The sequence below is a fragment of the Odocoileus virginianus genome, chromosome 34 (genome assembly GCF_023699985.2).
Source record: "Odocoileus virginianus isolate 20LAN1187 ecotype Illinois chromosome 34, Ovbor_1.2, whole genome shotgun sequence".
Lineage (NCBI taxonomy): Eukaryota > Metazoa > Chordata > Mammalia > Artiodactyla > Cervidae > Odocoileus > Odocoileus virginianus.
The window spans coordinates 16,964,968-16,983,374 of NC_069707.1; the positions used below are offsets into that span (position 1 = coordinate 16,964,968).

Sequence of the window (18,407 nt, forward strand, 5' to 3'; positions counted from 1 at the left end):
CCCTTAAAGAGTCTACCTCCTGCTGGGAGGCCCATCAGGCCCACCACTCATGAGCAGTGAAGTGTCAGACATGGAGAGAGGGAGAAAGGAGGAAAGTTCCAACACCGTTTTCTTTCAATAATTTTTTTCATCTTATTTACCAGGTAAGATTCAAAAGGCACAAAAGGCTATACAACGAACGTACCCCTCCCACTTCTGTTTTCAAGCTACTCAGTTTCCTCCCAAGAGGCAACCAATATTTCAACGAATATCTCATAGACAGCCTTCTAGAGAACATTATGCTTCTCAAGCAAACAAGCATATACTCATCCTTTCCTTTTCTTTCTACTTCCCTGCTGGCTCAGAGAGTAAAGCGTCTGCCTGCAATGCGGGAGACCCAGGTTTGATCCCTGGGTCGGGAAGATCCCCTGGAGAAGCAAATGGCAACCCACTCCAGTACGCTTGCCTGGAAAATCTCATGGGCGGAGAAGTAGGCTACAGTCCATGGGGTGGCAAAGAGTCAGATACGACTGAGTGACCTCACTTTCACTTTCCTTTTCTTTAAATACCATAAATCCATCATTTATATGCTGTGTATTGCACCTTGCCAGGGCTTCCTTAGTGGCTCAATTGGTAAAGAATCTGCCTGCAATGCAGGAGAACTGGGTTTGATCCCGGGGTCAGGAAAATGCCCTGGAGAAGGGACTGGCAACCCACTCCAGTACTCTTGCCTGGAGAATTCCATGGACAGAGGAGCAGGACAGGCTGCAATCCACGGAATCTCGAAGAGTCAGATACAACTGTGCAACTAACTTTCACTTTCCATTTATACTTGATGAATCTTAGAGTTCCTCCCATATGGGTATATCTTATTTATAGTTGCATAGTATCCCACTCTGCAGAGCCACCATAACTTATAGAATAAGTGCTTCTCATGGATGGTTATGTTGTTTTCAATCTTTTTTTACTATACAATATTGACATGTATTTTATCATTCATATACACACATGCGCATTCTGATACATAAAGCCATCCTTATTTGGGTATAGTTTGGTTTAGTCTTTCCATATGCAGGCAGTCTCCAACCCATAAAAGCAGCAACAGCGTGGGCTGACCTTGACCTCTCCACTCTGGGGCAGCCCCTAACACCCCTGAACAGATATGCCAGAATGCCTTGCCATTCAGAAACTGGTGTGCTGTGCATCCTGGAACATTTCCTTGTGAGAAAGGAAGAGTGGAAAATCTAGTAGAGATCCTGGAAATCTGCAAATGATCATCTCGTTTTCCTGACGTCTACAAACAACTGCAGCTAACTGTATCAGGGCCCGGTGCAGCCAGAAGCTGACCAGATCAGCTGCAGTGTTAAGGGCTTGCAGAACTATAACCCTGGTGTCACAGATGGAGTTCAGGCACTGGTGTCATAAATCTATCAGAGTTTCTTGGTCAAAGGCCCTCCTGGCATGATTTTTTTTAATTCTGTTAAATGCTCAGAGTTTCTCTTTATCCCTCCATGCAGCTGCAAACTCTGCTGGCTCACAAGCCCCTACAAGAAGGCAAACTGGAGTGTTTCCTTTGAAACCTTTTAAATCAAACACCTTCTATAGGTACTTTGGCAGCTCTTCTAAGTCTTTAAAAGCAGAAGGGGGCAGAGAGAGGACCACCCACACAGCCCGGTTTATTCACAGAGCATAATCCTCACGGCAAACTTTAAAAGGCAGCCCTTCCTCACCTACGCCTCTTACAGGTGCTCTGCCTGGCCCCTCGGTGGCCCGGACTTCATTATAAATGCAAACCTTGTCATTAGTATAAACGACCAGAGTCCTGTCCTTATTACCCCATCATTTAACATGGTCGTGGCAATTTATTGAGAGCCCACAACATGGAAGGTGCTGTAAAATTTATTAAATTTTGAAATGATTGAAAGTGCATCATGTAAATGAATCCATATGTATTTCTGCAAAAGCTGGAAAGATTTTTACAGACATGAATCAGTTATATTTTATCTCCTATAAATGGTGAAGGGAGGGGTGTGAACTCACAAAACGTAGGAGTATTCATTTATAACATATTAAATTAGTTCACAGATTGTAATAAAAGCTTTAAAACTCACCTGACATAGAACAGCCCTTTCAGTACCCTGGTCTGGAGCACATTTCCTTCATGTTGCCTCAAAACTGGTCAAGAGAGCAGGAGGGTAATGTAGCATAAATGGTGAAGAACGTGTTCTGTTTTGTAACGGTCACATTTCTTGCCAATTAAGATTTCTTCCATTAAAGGAACTATTTATGGCAGTGGCTTATATTAGGTTGGGGGCAGTGTGGCCTAGTTTATGGAAAGTGAAAGAAAGTTAGTCGCTCAGTTGTGTCCAACTCTTTATGACCCCTTGGACCATAGCCTACCAGGCTCCTCTATCCATGGGATTCTGCAGGCAAGAACACTGAAATGGGTTGCCAGCCCCCTCTCCAGGGATCTTCCCAACTCAAGGATCGAACCCAGGGCTCCTGCATTTCAGGCAGATTCTTTACCATCTGAGCCATAGGACTGCAGACTAGTTTATGGAAACCAGGAATTAAATTTTGTTTTTAAAGGTTCTGGAGATCCATCAGTTCCCTGTTTCTCTCTTGCTTCTCTTTTTCTCAAACCAAAACTGACTGAGGGCACCAGAAGCTACATGCCTTGTAAAATGCTCTGAAGTATTTTGTGTAGACATTTAAAATATAAGAATCATTGCAATATAATTAAATATAAGATTATCTTATGGCACAAAAGTATTTGTAAGAATAGTTAACAACTTTTTTAAAAGATGCCATTGAATTGTTGATCCCTATGATCTGGTATTGGACTGCAAAGAGCTCAAACCAGTCAACCCTAAAGGAAATAAACCCTGAATATTCATTGGAAGGACTGTTGCTGAAGTTGAAGTTCCAATATCTTGGCCACCTGATGTGAAGAGCTGACTCATTGGAAAAGACTGGTCCTGGGAAAGATTGAAGGCAAAAGGAGAAGGAGTCAGCAGAGGATGAGACAGTTAGATAGCATCACTGACTCAATGGACAGGAGATTGAGCAAATCCCGGGAGAGAGTGGACAGAGGAGTCTGGCTTGCTGCAGTCCGTGGGGTCACAGAGAGTTGGACACGACATAGAGACTGAACAACAACATGATCTCATAATTCAACAAGTAAATGTCTCCTTTCCAACCATCAATAAACAGCAACTTGAGCAAAGATGTTTACAGCAATGTGCAGTAAACAGGCTCCAAGATGACCCCATCAATGGTCCCCATCACCTGACATTCATACCTATGTGCAGTCCCCTCCCACACATAACCAAGACTGGTCTTGTGATCAACAAAGTATGATGGAAGTGAAGGTATATAATGTTCTAGATTAGGTTATAAAGGAAAAAAACCTCAGCTTCCATTTGGTCAGAATCTCTTGCTCCCTTTCTCTCTCCTTTTCCCTCTCATCACCCACTTGGGGAATTAGCTGCTGTGTCCAGGGCAAACCTATGAAGAGAGCCAAGTGGCCAGAAATGGGAGCCTCCTGAGAGCCACCACATGAGTGAAGGAGGAAGCAGAATCTCAGCCCCGGTGAAGTCCTCAGATGAGACTGCAACCCCAGACAACAGCTTGACTGCAACCTCATCAGAGATTTCACGAGGGGCCAAGCCATTCCTGGGTTCTGGACCCACAGAAACTGCAGGAGGTAATAATGGTTATTGTTTCAAGCTGCTGAGTTTGGGGGGGGGCAATTTGTTACATTGCAATAGATGTCCAAATGTGGAGTGCCATCAATTTAGTGTAACTGTAAATAACTGAGCTACCTAAACTGGGAAACTGCTAAGCCAATTATGATAGTAGTAACTTAATGAATTCCTAGACAATTAAAACAAAAATTGCAAGCATTTTTTTGTCTATGAAATAAAACTATGTAGAAAGTACATATGTATGCATTTTCTCAAAGATCATTGAGGATTCAGAATGAAATAAATGACTCAGTCCAGTTCAGTTCAGTTGCTCAGTTGTGTCCAACTCTTTGCGACCCCATGGACTACAGCACGCCAGGCCTCCCTGTCCATCACCAACTTCCGAAGTTTACTCAAACTCATGCCCATTGAGTCAGCGATGCCATCCAATCATCTCATCCTCTGTCGTCCCCTTCTCCTCCCACCCTCAATCTTTCCTAGCATCAAGATCTTTTCAAATGAGTCAGCTCTTCGCATCAGGTGGGCAAAGTATTGGAGTTTCAGCCTCAACATCAGTCCTTCCAATGAACACCCAGGACTGATCTCCTTTAGGATGGACTGGTTGGATCTCCTTGCAGTCCAAGGGACTCTCAAGAGTCTTCTCCAACACCACAGTTCAAAAGCACCAATTCTTTGGTGCTCAGCCTTTTTCATAGTCCAACTCCCACATCCATACATGACTACTAGAAAAACCATAGCCTTGACTAGATGGACCTTTATTGGCAAAGTCACGTCTCTGCTCTTTAATATGCTGTCTAGGTTGGTGATAACTTTTCTTCCAAGGAGCAAGTGTCTCCTAACTTCATGGCTGCAGTCACCATCCACAGTGATCCTGGATAATAAATGACTACCCTTAATCATTTCTTGGGTTACTTTATAATATACAGAACTACACAAAATAAGAAATGGGAATACAGAAATGATGAGTGCACTATTTAATGGGAGTGGTGAATGCTAAAGGTGTAAAGGTCATAGTACCATGATTTAACATCACAGAATGAAGGAAATGATTTCTCTCCATGAATAACTGCAATAGATTTGTGGAGATTTTTAAACATGTCTGTAAATTCCCCAATACTTTTTCCATCGAGAGGTAGGGTCTATTTCATCTCCCCTTGAAAATGGGCTGATATCAGTGGCTTGTTGTTATTGATAGAACGTGCTGAAAGTGAAAATATGCGGCTTCCCAGGCTACATCAGACAAGGCCATTCAGCTTCCAACTTGTTCACTTGGAACACCACTCTAAGGGAAGCCACTGTTACCTAAGAACTCTGACTACTTTCCTGTTGAAAAAGCCACGTATAAGCATCAACCACTCACCATGTGAGGGAGCCATCCAGGATGCATCTCTTTAGATGACTTCAGAGCCAGCCATAGTGACTCCCAAACAACAGCTCCCAAGCTAAGCCCTTCCTGAATGCCTGAACCACAAAATCGTGAGCAGAATCAGATAATGTTTTATATCATAAAGTTTTAGACCATGTTTTAGAAAATGTGCAGCAGCAGTAGTGACCAGGACAAATTGTCAGTTTGGTGCCAATTCTCACCAATCCCCCTCATGCATACTATTTTCTATGTGACACAAAGAGGTTGAGTCCCTTTCCCGAGCTTTGAACCTGGGCTTGACTTGTGGCTTGCTTTGGCCAACAGAATACGGCCGAAGTAACAGTGCTCCGGTTCTAAGCTTAAGCCTCAAATGATGGCCTTCTGCCCTTCTACATTCTCAACCCTGCTACTGCTAAAAGAACAACTGGAAGATGAAAGTCCTTGTAGAAGTGATCCCAGTGGTCCCAGGTGCTCCCAGACCAACCAGCTTCCAGCTGACCCACCACCCGACCACAAACACAAGTGAGTCTTTTAACACAAGACCAGAAAAACTGCCCAGCTGATCAATAGCACTCATAATGTATCTTTTTATATGTCAGTGAGCTTTTTCTGGTTGTTTGTTTCACAGTATTATTGTGGCAATAAATAACTGATACAGCAATTGTATCAATGCAATTTCTTTGATAAACTAAGATACATTTACACAACTTGAAAAAGCTCAGTAATGCTTATACTGTTCTTTTTTCAGTTGCTAAGTTGTATCCAATGCTTTTGCAAACCCATGGACACCTCATATGGTAGTTTTATAGTATTGTAAGACTGCAGAGAGAAGAGTTGAACCAGAAAGGCTAGACCTTTGAACCAGTTGAACCAGTTAGCCAGAAAGGCTAACATCAGAACTAGCCTGGTACTTATTTTGAACCCCATATTGCTTAATAGATAGGCAGTAAGGTCCAGACATAACCAAATAGCAGGGTTGATTTTACCCACACAATTTTCCTAATAATAGCCATGCAGTAATTATGTGCATGGCAACTATGTACCAAACTACTGTGGCAATCTATTTAAGCAATAGAAACGGAAATCTCTACATATGATACTTATTACTCATATGAAAAGACAAACTTAAACACTATTTACATCAATTCAGATAATGCACTTCTACGAAAGCCAACAGCAAACCATATAATGAAATGTCGAGGATATTTTTTGAACCATATTTATGGCCTCTATTCTAATCCTGATACATGACACCTTACCAAAAATTTCCAAAAGCAGCTATAGTTCCAAGCAGACTAAAAATACATTGCTATTCGGTGTGCTCTCTTTCTAACCTTTTAACCTCAAGATGGTCAGTTCAATAATACGGTCAGTTCAGTATTATGGTCAAAGTTCAAAAGTTTTAATGTGCAGTTTACTTCTGGCTACTGACTTTTCTCTTCAAGCTACTAATTTAACTCAATTGCATCCTAAAATTGACTCTGGCAACGCATTAAAAAGTGTGGTAAAAACACATATTCTGCTGTCTGCTCCCTTGTCCTCCAGCAGAGAACATTCCTTCCCAATCAAATTGATAGCACATTTTCTGTTCATGGTATTGTCGTGGACACTAACTGACATATAATAACAGAGTTGGGCTCAAGTTAGACATAGATACACACTGCGCTGAACAATGTGTGGTGTGTGTATGCCCAGTTGGTCATTCATGCCCAGCTCTCTGTGGCCCCATAGACTATAGCTCGTCAAGTTCCTCTGTCATGATATTTCCCAGGCAAGAATACTGGAGTAGGTAGCTATTTTCTCCTCCAGGGGATCTTCCCGACCCAGGGATCAAAGCCACGTGTCCTGCATTGGCAGGCAGATTCTTTACCACTGAGCCACCCAGGAAGACATATATACATACTGGGCTGAACAATATAAGATTTAAAAAAGAAAAAAAAAGGTCAAGACAACCACTGAAAAGATGCCACAGGGCAGAATGTACTGCTGCTCCCGCTAAGTCGCTTCAGTCGTGTCCGACTCTGTGCTACCCCATAGACGGCAGTCCACCAGACTCCTCCATCCCTGGGATTCTCCAGGCAAGAATACTGGAGTGGATGGCCATTTCCTTCTCCAATGCATGAAATTGAAAAGTGAAAGTGAAGCCGCTCAGTCGTATCTGACTCTTAGTGACCCCCTAGACTGTAGCCTACCAGGCTCCTCCATCCATGGGATCCTCAAGGCCAGAATACTGGAGTGGGGTGCCATTTCCTTCTCCAGGCAGAATGTGAGTTTGAGCATAAAATGCAGGATGGACAAAGTGACATTTATAGGCTCTTCCAATCCTGAGACTCACTAATGAATATCCACGTGAATGGGAAAACAGTTTGGGAGCAAAAGAAACTTGTATTGGACTGAGATAGTCAAGGAAAGGAAGGCATTCTAGAAACAATGCTATTGCAGTAGACTTCAACATGCCTAGGTCTTAGCTTTTTGTTTCTAAACACTGTTTCCCAGTTCCATGTCCACCTGAGATATAGACAGTGGCAAGAAAGAGTTTATCACTCTCATCTTGACAATAAGAAAAAGAGAAAGACAGCTCATGAAAGCATCATTCTTGGGGCCCATTAGAATGTTGAGGTCAAAGGCAACTAGGTGAATTGAGCCCCAAAGGGCAGCCAGTGCCCCTGTGGGGAGAAAGGATACATCAACTGCCTCACGTTTGATGAAAACCTGAGAGAAAGAGGCAGCAGCCAGAACAGCAGGTGAGAGGCAAACAATGAAGATTTAACAAATTCTGTGTACGTGAGGTGATAGTCTGGGGCCCCTGGACCTCTATAAACGGAGTCTGGCCCCCAGTTGCTAACTCTTTTTCCACAGGCCTCTACTGAATGCCCATGAGCAACTCTGGGGGACAGCCACGACCTGAGAAGCCCCCGTTAGTGCTCAGAGTTGCTGAGTTTTGAGAAGGGGAGTGGGGAGGTGGAGGAGCCCATGAAGGCCGTGGGCCTGACGTGAATACAAGGTGGTGAGCAGTTGTCCATGAAGGGCTGCATCTCAGCCAGCTTGCGCTGCTTTCAAGAATACCAGAGACGGGGCGGCATAGACAACTGACATTTTCTTCTCACACTTTCAGAGTCTGGAAAGTCCAAAAGCAAGGAGCCAGCAGATCCAGTTCTTGGTGAGGGTCTGCTTCCGGGTCTCCATCTTGCTGTGTTCTCACAGGTTAGAGAGAAAGCATTCTGATGTCTTTTGCTGTTGTTTGGTCACTAAGTCGTGTCCAACTCTTTGCGACCCCATGGACTGTATAGCCCACCAGGCTCCTCTGTCCATGGAATTCTCCAGGCAAGAATACTGGAGTGGGTTGTCATTTCCTTCTCCAAGGGCTCTTCATGACCAAAGGACTGAACCCACATCTCCTGCAATGGTAGGTGGATTCTTTACTGCTGAGCCCCCAGGGAAGTCCCCCTTCTTCTTAAAAGCACACTAGTCCCATCATGGAGGCTCTACCCTCATGATCTCATCTAAACCTGATTAATTCCTAAATGACCCACCTCAGTGCCATCCTAGTGGGGTTGGGGCTTCAACATATGAATCTGTATGTGGGGGCGGGGGGGGGGCATGCTGGGACACAAACATTCCATCCACAACACAAGCACAAAACCTCTCGGCGTCCCAACCCTTGTCTCAGTTCAGTTCAGTTCAGTCGCTCAGGCGTCTCCGACTCTTTGTGACCCCATGAACCGCAGCACGCCAGGCCTCCCTGTCCATCACCAACTCCAAGAGTTTACTCAAACTCATGTCCATCGAGTCAGTGATGCCATCCAACCATCTCATCCTCTGCTCGTCCCCTTCTCCTCCCGCCCTCAATCTTTCCAGTATCAGGGTCTTTTCAAAGGAGTCAGTTCCTCCCTTGACTAGGAGCAAGCAAAAGCCATCTGCTGCTATGGAGAGGCAAGAACCTGCCCACACTGCAGACCCAACCCTCCTGTGAGGGGAGGTGAAAGCAGGCTGCCAGCAGGAAAGGGATAGGAAACCCTCCTGCCCTTCCCATCACCATCCCAGCTAAGGAAAGCTGCCTGGGGGAAGGGGAGGGGTGGGGAGTCTCTCCTCTCACTGGAACTGAGCAAAAGCCACCTCCCCTTGGGGATCCTGCATGGGAACGGAACAGATAACAAAGGCAGCACGACACTGGCCCACGAGGGTGGAAGAGGAGAGTCCCTGTTGCTCACACTTCCCCAAAGCACATGCGTGAAAGGGTAAGAAGGCTTAGGGTCCCCAAGGAGACCTGCCCACTCGCAGACCCTTGGTTCCCTCAAGGCCTGCCTGCAACACCCTGTGAGCTGACACTTGGGATTCCAGCACGAATGCTACTTATACTAATCTCCCTAGAACATCCAAGGGAACTCCAGCCCCCTCCAGAACAAGGTGCCTGATCTTTGGAATTCCCCGTCCTGGCCTTGATGGCTTGGACCCCGTGCCAGCCCAGCTCTGCCTGCTGTCCAGGCTTCTCCACCAACTCCTGCTGCTCACGAGGAAGTATTCATCTCCCAGGCCCCGTAGCATGATGCTTTGAATTCAAGCAGCATCTTGCTCCTCTTTGCTGACTGGTTTCTTCTCAGCCAGAAAAGTGAGTTCAGAGAGCCTATTCACATTCCTGCCTCCCATCTTTAAAAGTGTGACATTGACATCCACACCCGGCATCTCTCCTGATACAACAAGGATCCAGAGTGCCCTGTGATCTCTTAGACATACAACACAGGTCACATTGTGGTTTCAGGCCACCCTATCACTATTTCTCAATATGAAAACCCACCCAAACACTCAAGCTAAAGAAATCTACAGCTACATCTGTAAACATCTCATATAATATCTTACCCTGAGTTCCCCTGGGCACGGATCCATCTCTCTGGTCCAGCCCCGTCATCCCACTCCTGACCTGCTTACCTCTAGAAAAGAGAAGGAAGCTAGTATTTCCTGCGCAGGTAAATGCCCATCTGACATTTCTTCCAGCCACCTGCAGAGTCACGGGCACCCACACATTAGCCATCACCCACTCTCAGCAGCTGGTGAAGGTCCTGACCAGACCCACAAGAGAGGAGTTTTCCAGACTTAGCCAAAGTAACTCTTCCTCATTTTGGAAGACTTCCAATTGCTCCTCTCCCTCCCACCCTCAAAACTCTAATACTGCTCAATTTTCAATACGTGGAGATCAACAAAGGAAAAAGGAAACGAATTAGAGATATTGAGAAATTAAATTCTTTTCGTTTTTAACTTTAAGAACAAGCTTGGACAGAAATAGCTTTTAAAATTAAATAATCACTGGGTAAATGCCTAAAGATTAGCCTAGTGAAGAGTTGTTGTTGTTGTTATTGTTGTTGTTTAGTCACCAAGTCAGGTCTCACTCTTCGTGACCCCATGAACTGCAGTCTGCCAGGCTCCTCTGTCCATGGGACTCTCCAGCAAGAATACTGGAGTGGGTTGTCATTTCCTTCTCTGGAAGCTCTTCCCAACCAGAGATCGAACTCCCATCTCCTGCATTGCAGGTGGATTCTTTTCTACTGAGCCACCTGGGAAGTCCCCTTGTTAAGAGTTAAGAGAGGAGACCTTAAGAAAACTAAAAAATCAGAAGAATAAAATATTTGTAACTATGCATGGTAGGCGTGTTGATGAGACTTTCATAATATATACAAACATTGAATTATTATGTTGTACCCCTACAACTAATATAATGTTACACACCAATCATATCTCAATTTTTAAAAATTAGCCTGATTAAGGATGAGCCTACAATACCAAAAAGGTTAACCAAATTCAAGATTCTTCTCAAAATTCAATCTGGATAAACTTGGTTCAGATTATAAGCAGTGAAGTATTGCTGCTTTCAAACAAAGCAGCAATTTCACTGTCAACAGTGATGAGAGAAAAACCCTGGCCCTTTGATTTCTCAAAATGTGTATGTAGGCCAGCTAGGAAACAGCTCCTGGCTCCTATAGACTTGAACAAACTCTAGTGCATCTGTAAGAAAAGAAGAAGAAACAAAACAATAGTTGCTCAGAGGACCTAACAGAATCCTCCAGTTACATCTCCATTCATTGGTTCCATAAAGTCTTCTTGTAGAGATAAGAATGTAAAAATGATTTGAAGATATAAAACATGTATCCTAACAGCCTTCATAATCGGAGTCCTCTGGATAGTTAACTACTTCTCAGGATACAACCGGGGTAAAATTAAAATTTCTGAAGTGTCAACTGATTTTAAGGAAATGAAACATTTAACAAAATGAAACTTTAAAGCCTGAATTCTGGAATGGTGTTGGAAAATTACATCAACTTTCAATGTCCTCTCCAAATGTGAATAGCCCTTAAAAAGAGATGTACTCCCTTTTCTGGAAAACTTATTCTAGAAATCCCTACTGTTTTATTGTTACTTTCACTTACAAATGACTTTGAGGACACTAGGTTTTTAAGAGACTCATTTCTCCCACTTTTCTCGTGTCTTTTCTACCTACCTTTTAGAAGAAAAACAAAACAAAAAACCTTTACTAATTTTCCAGTATCTCGGGCTTTTTCCAGTTGACTTTGGATGGCTAATCATGGAATCAAATCTGCAGGCAGATTATTCATTTCCTATTCTTTTCCAATTTACATGATTTATGAACATTTGTCAACAACATAACAGTGAGATAACTCTCCTGCAGAATCCCTTGAAGACATTTACATAAACAATCGAATTACATGACTACTTTGGGATACTGAAGAAAGTCCTTCAAAAGTGAAATAGGAAATAAATATTTAGGAGAACAATTTGAAGCCCTTAGCTACATAAAATGGCCATTTTGTGCACATGTTTACACCTAGTCTCTAATGGAGAATTCTAGTCATGTGGAATTCCCCAAAATGAATACAGACACACACACACAGAGACAACACTGGAAAAATTCTATATTTAAAAATTAGAATTTCATATATTTGCAAGTATATTCTCATTCTACAAATATTCAAAGAGAATGTTTCATTTTATGAAGCACGGATATGTGTAACTAGCACAATGAAAAATACATAAGAACTCAATTTCACATATTTCCTACCAAATATCTGTTTTATGAGCCTGAGCGCAGGTTTCAGAATAATATAGACTCACATACCATTTCAACTGTACTGAACACAGAGCTAAGTGGTCAAGAGGGAACATTGAGAAGGGATGATCTTTCAGGAAAGGATTTATAAGCACAATCAAATAGCATCTCCTCCACATGAGAAGAAGGAGAGTTTCCAGTCCCTCCATCTCTGCATGATTACTTGCAAAACTCTGTGTGAGCACTCCATCTGACCCTCCTGATGTGAGGGTGATTCAGAGATTCACAGAAGTCATCTCTAGAGCTGCAGGAGGAGTGCCCATGAGCGGGCCAGTTCCCCCGGTACTTATTCTCTGGATTTCCCTCATTTCCTTTAGTTTATTCATTCAACAAATATTTATTAAATCTCATGTGCCAAGCCATTGTAGGCCCCAAAGATACACTGAAGACCAAAGCCAGACATCTTCTCTGGCCTTTTGGAGCATCTAATAAAGTAGGGGAGACGATGAGGAGCAAGGAAAGCAGTTTATAGGGTAACTTGATCCAGACAAGGATTTAGGGAAGGCTCTCCTGGGATCTGAAGGATAAGGCAGGGTTAAGTAGTGTAATGGGAACTTCCTGCCCTGGGTACCACAACTGCAAAAGCTCTGTGAGAGGATGAGCAGGGCAAAATCAAGAAGACCAGTTGGCCAGAGTCAGGACATCAAAGTAAGGAGTGATGTAGAAGCAGGAGAGGCAGGCAGAGCTGGTCCTGCCAGGGCGCCTCCTTCTGTGTTGAAGCACCTCGAATAGTCCCGGGAAGCCACAGAGGGGTACTGGCAGGCTGGGGAAGCCGTGGGGGATGGGAGGCTTTAACTGATTTACATCGTGAAAAATTAACTCTGGCAGCAGAGTGGAGAACATTTGGCGTGGAATCTGAATGGATATAGTAAAATAGTTAGAAGACTAGACAGGAGCCTGGGGGAAAGAATATTGTGGTTTATATGATGATGTCAGTAATAGAGTTGGGCAGAAGTCATAACACTCCCAGAAGTATTTAGGATGTAAAATCCACAAGAATGTGTATAAATTTTGTTAGAGATGATTTTCAAACATGAACTGAACTCTGGCCAATATGTGGAGAAGAAGAATAACTGCAGTACCTCAACATCACTGTAATGATAAGAATTAGGAGCCAGGATTCTGCATTCAATTTGATATCATTCTTCCCTTTCTAGGAGGAAAATGGATTAAGAAGTGAGAGGATGGGACGGGAGGGAGAATTATTCTTGCCCATGAATCTATAAAGTACCAGACTTCCTTGGCTTAAAATGCTATTATCAGAAAAGCCAGCAATTGCAACAACATGCCCTTATTCTGCAGATTTCAAAAATCAGAGCTCCAGATGATACAGTACAAATTATTGTGAAGACTGGATCTAATGATGGAAATGACAATGGTAATGAAACTTTTCACACTATCAGGATCATCAATAATAAAAAGGAATTACCATTTATTGAAAGCCATGTAGCAGGCAGTGGAACAGGAGTGTTTAATCCTTACAAAAAGATTAGCAAGAAATAGATGAGATGAATGAAGCTGAGATTTGAATCACAATCTGTCCTGGTAAAGGTTTGAAACAACCTCCTTCCAAGTCCACTAAGTTGCTCAGAACTTGATGATTCCTTTCACAATTTCAGCTCTAATATTCTTCTTGCTTATTTGAGTAGAGAAATCCATTCACTCCTGAATAGATTTTGATCTCTTGGAATTTCTGGTTACTTTCCAAGCAATGAATCTGGGACAACACGTCAGCACTCTCTCCCACCCTGACCTTCAATACACTTTCAAATTTGATCATAGTTCAGAGTCAAAAGAGTGTCTATAAAATTCTCATTAATATGTAAATAACAGAGATAGAGTTAGAAAGAGAGAGAAAAGAAATTAATGTGTCTTAAAATGTGAAATTAACATGATCTCTAAAGCCCTTAGTCCTTAATTTAGAATTGGGTTGGTCCAGATGATCTTTCACACCCATACTTTTGGGTTTCCCAGGTAGCTCAGTGGTAAAGAATCTGCCTGCAATGCAGGAGATGCAGGAGACAAGGGTTTGATCTTTGTGTCAGGGAGATCCCCTGGAGGAGGGCATGGCAACCCACTCCAGTATTCTTGCCTGGAGAATCCCATGGACAGAGGAGCCTGGCGGGCTACAGTCTGTGGGGTCGCAGAGAGTCGGACACAATGGAGCATGCATACAGGCACCCATATTTTTATGCCCAGACCCACCAAAACCTCAAAAAAAGTCATATGTACACTGTATGTTCATAAGTGAAAAAATTAAGATGGTAAAAAAATAGATAATTTCAAAAATATGACAGTGGCTCATTCTTGATTCACAAGTTGATAAAACCCTATCTCAACACTAAAAAATTTTAATTGCTTTTTTATTTTTTATTTTTTTTTAATTAATGCTTTAATATAATTTAGGGCTTCCATGTAGACAAGTAAAGAAAATACTTTGTTGGACCATACAAACTTTTGACTCTTCTTTCTTATCCCCAAGTAGCAAAAACTAATCAAGCATTTCTTATTATTGGCTTTGGAAAGAGTTGGGCAAATGACTATTGTTAGATATCTTGTATTGCAAGTAATTTTTGTTTTGTAAATATGACTTAGAACTGTCCAAGCCTTAAATAGTAATACTCCTGTATATTGTTAATTACCACATTTACCTAGCTCTTCTATACCTTTCCAGATCTGTTTTTAAATATCTCTTTATAAACAAAATCAGTAAGACAATGTTAGAAAAGTCCAGCTAAGACAGTTTTCATACTGATTAGAAAGATGGACGTTCCAGTTTAGCTGGGTTGAGTCTTACTATACAGTAAGGGTTTCATAGTAGCTAAGGGTTTCACAGTAGTCATAGATTTAAAAACACATTTGTTTGGTTATTTACTAGCATGATGTTGGATTTTAATCTAATACGTGACTAAACAATTGGTAAGGGAAAAAAAACACTTTGAATATATTTGTTCTGCATATCCTCTGGTGATAATATGGAACATTAATTGGATCACAGGATATATGTAGGGGGAGAGAAAAGAGTGATTTTGATTGATCTACCATGAATACAAATATGGAAGCAACCTAGATGCCCATCAGCAGACGAATGGATGAGGAAGCTGTGGTACATATACACCATGGAATATTACTCAGCCATTAAAAAGAATTCATTTGAATCAGTTCTAATGAGATGGATGAAACTGGAGCCCATTATACAGAGCGAAGTAAGCCAGAAAGATAAAGACCATTACAGTATACTAACACATATATATGGAATTTAGAAAGATGGTAACGATAACCCTATATGCAAAACAGAAAAAGAGACTCAGATGTATAGAACAGACTTGTGGACTCTGGGAGAAGGCGAGGGTGGGATGTTTCAAGAGAACAGCATCGAAACATGTATATTATCTAGGGTGAAACAGATCACCAGCCCAGGTTGGGTGCATGAGACAAGTGCTCGGGCCTGGTGCACTGGGAAGACCCAGAGGGATAGGGCGGAGAGGGAGGTGGCAGGGGGGACCGGGATGGGGAATACATGTAAATCCATGGCTAATTCATTTCAATGTATGACAAAAACTACTGCAATGATGTAAAGTAATTAGCCTCCAACTAATAAAAATAAATGGAAAAAAAAGAAAAGAAAAAGAATGTTTATGTTAAAAAGGAGGGCCATAAAATATATATTCATATTTGCATAGGATATACAAAAATTAACAAGTTTAGAGAAAAGGGAGAAAACTTGGCAGATGGGAGACAGGTATGAGAAATTCTTCATTTTATATTTGTTAATTAAAGAATAAGCTCAAGAAATAATCTAGGCTGGATATAAATCCATAAACTTAAAATTTCCCTAAATTTAATGCCTAAAACTAAGGGATTTAAACTTGAAATTATCTATAAAAAGGCAGAAAAATATAGACTTTCATATTTATATTCATGGTAATTGCTTTTTTAAAAAAGAACGAACACTATGACAATGACAGGTTAAGTTCCCTAGAAGCAGAATCTGAGATAGGAATTCAAATGCAATCCTCCAGAGAAGAAGCAGCTGCAAGCCTTAGTAGTATACACTCACAGAAGCTGGGGACCAGGGACATCAGCCCCGAGAGGAACCTGGGCAGGGAACCCACGGCATGCACTACAGGCCATTTTCCCAATGTGAGCTTGCTTTCTTCTAAAGTTTCTCTGTATGTGGAGTGCCCGTGAGGTTATCATGCTCCTCGCCCTTTACAAGGAGGAAACTGAAATTCAGAGAAGTGGAATCAGTCCTACAAAGCTAGAGAATCAATTAGCAGGACTGGAAATTTAAGCCAAATCTTCAAACTTCAACCTCCATTTATTCAAACTGACAATCCGAAAACTTTCCCAGCATAAAAAACCTAGAAATGTTGGATAAAACATAATAAACATTTTACAAGCTTGGTTGAGCTCAGGGAGAGAACAGGATCTGTCCAGAGGCCAGAAGGAAAGAGGACACTGAGTAAGAAGCGTGTACTGCTGCTGAGGCAGCCCACAGGGATGAGGACATACCCAGGAGTTTGGATCTTAATGACCACAGAGGGTCAGAGTTTGATCTTGGACCCCAGAGTGAGGTAGAATAAGAACAGAACGCCATGTGAAGCTGAGAACTTCACAGGGCTACAATGGAAAGGATGAACCAGACACAAAGTCTACCCACAGTGAGAAAGTAAGGATGGTTGTTTTAGTGTGAGTTCCAGGTGGGGAATGAAAAAAGGAAACCTCTCCCCGAGAATTATTGGGAACCGATTTTCATTTGGGTTTTTAAACCAAATCCACACTAGCGTGAGTCTAGGAATCCCTGGAATAAGAGATTGGTCTCGGGTCAGAAATAGCCTGGAGCACCAGTCTGCAGTAAATATAACGTGCTTGCATGCTCAGTCACACAGCTGTGTGTTTGTGACTCTGGCTCTTTGAGACCCATGGACTGTAGCCTGCCAGGCTCCTCTGCCCATGGGCTTTGCCAGGCAAGAATTCTGGAGTGGGTTGCACATTTCCTCCTCCAGGGGCTCTTCTTGACCCAGGGATCAAACCCACATCTCCTGCATTGGCAGGTGGATTCTTTACCACTGTACCACCTCAGATGCCCTTAGTAAACATAACATAAAATTCTCTATACAGAAAGAGCCTTAGCCAGACCCCACACAATCCCACAGATACAGTGCTCTGAAAATGACCCCACAAATCAAAACTACAAAATATCCAAGCAGGGAGCAATCTCCCATGACTAGACACACATTACTACTCCCATCAGTAGACATAATAAACAGCAAAACTAGATCCTCATGCTTTCAAATCCAAGTGTTCTTCCTATCATTTGACTTCCCAAAGACCGAGTTGTTAAGACAGCTTCACTCTAGAAACACGCTATTCATGGAAATGCAAGCCATGCACTTCTATTTTTATTAATTCAAAAGATCTGTTCAGTTATTCAAAACCATTTCTCTTTGAACTGAGTGTTAAGGAAAAAGTGGACATAGCCTTCTACTTCTTAAAAATAGAAGGACTTACGGATCTCTTTAATTTAAATATAGGCCTCACTGGAGCAAAGCAGGGAGAACAGTCTTCTTGAATTCCCTTAGAGTCTTAGGCTTCTGGGAGGACTCCTCCAGAGCCACGCATCTTAATCAGCTGTCCAAAGGAAGATTTAATCTACAAATGTTATGCAATCATTGGCTATGATCAAAAAAGAGGGTGGGTAAGGAGGTTGCACTGTTTACCAACCAAAACAGTAACTACACTAGAAAAAAACACAACTCTTTTGTATTTGGCAACATCACTCATTGTGAATCAGAGATGATACAAATATCCCTTGAAGAAATCCAAAGTGATCTGTTGTAAACAAATGCATAATCATTTCTCATTACCGTTAATGCAGGCCACAGACAATAGCCCAAGCTTCATACCATGAGGCAAGGACTCTTTCCAAATCACATTCAAAGCCAGATCCTTAAATAAATCGAGGAAAAGTTCTTTCTCTGCATAAAATTATTATTTGACTGATGTTCAATGTTTTGTTCTAATTAAGGGCAAAGGATGGAAGAGGATGAAAGCCGAAGTAAAAAAGTAGATTCAGGGAATACAGGAAACTGTGTTCAGTAAGTTACAGATATTATGTCACTGAGTACTCACAAAATCCTTATGAGGCCAGCTTCTGAACTGATTTACAGGTGAAAGATCCTGGGCTCAGTGAGGGTCAGTAATTGCCCAGGGCCACAGGGCCACTAGTGGCAGA

The 18,407-nt window shown here is 42.2% G+C and overlaps 1 protein-coding gene across 2 annotated transcripts in view; it reads right to left on the minus strand.

The window, feature by feature from the left end:
* Positions 1-18,407, minus strand: part of UST (uronyl 2-sulfotransferase) — a 304,142-nt gene that overhangs the window by 238,976 nt on the left and 46,759 nt on the right. The gene's annotated exons all lie outside the window — the stretch shown is intronic.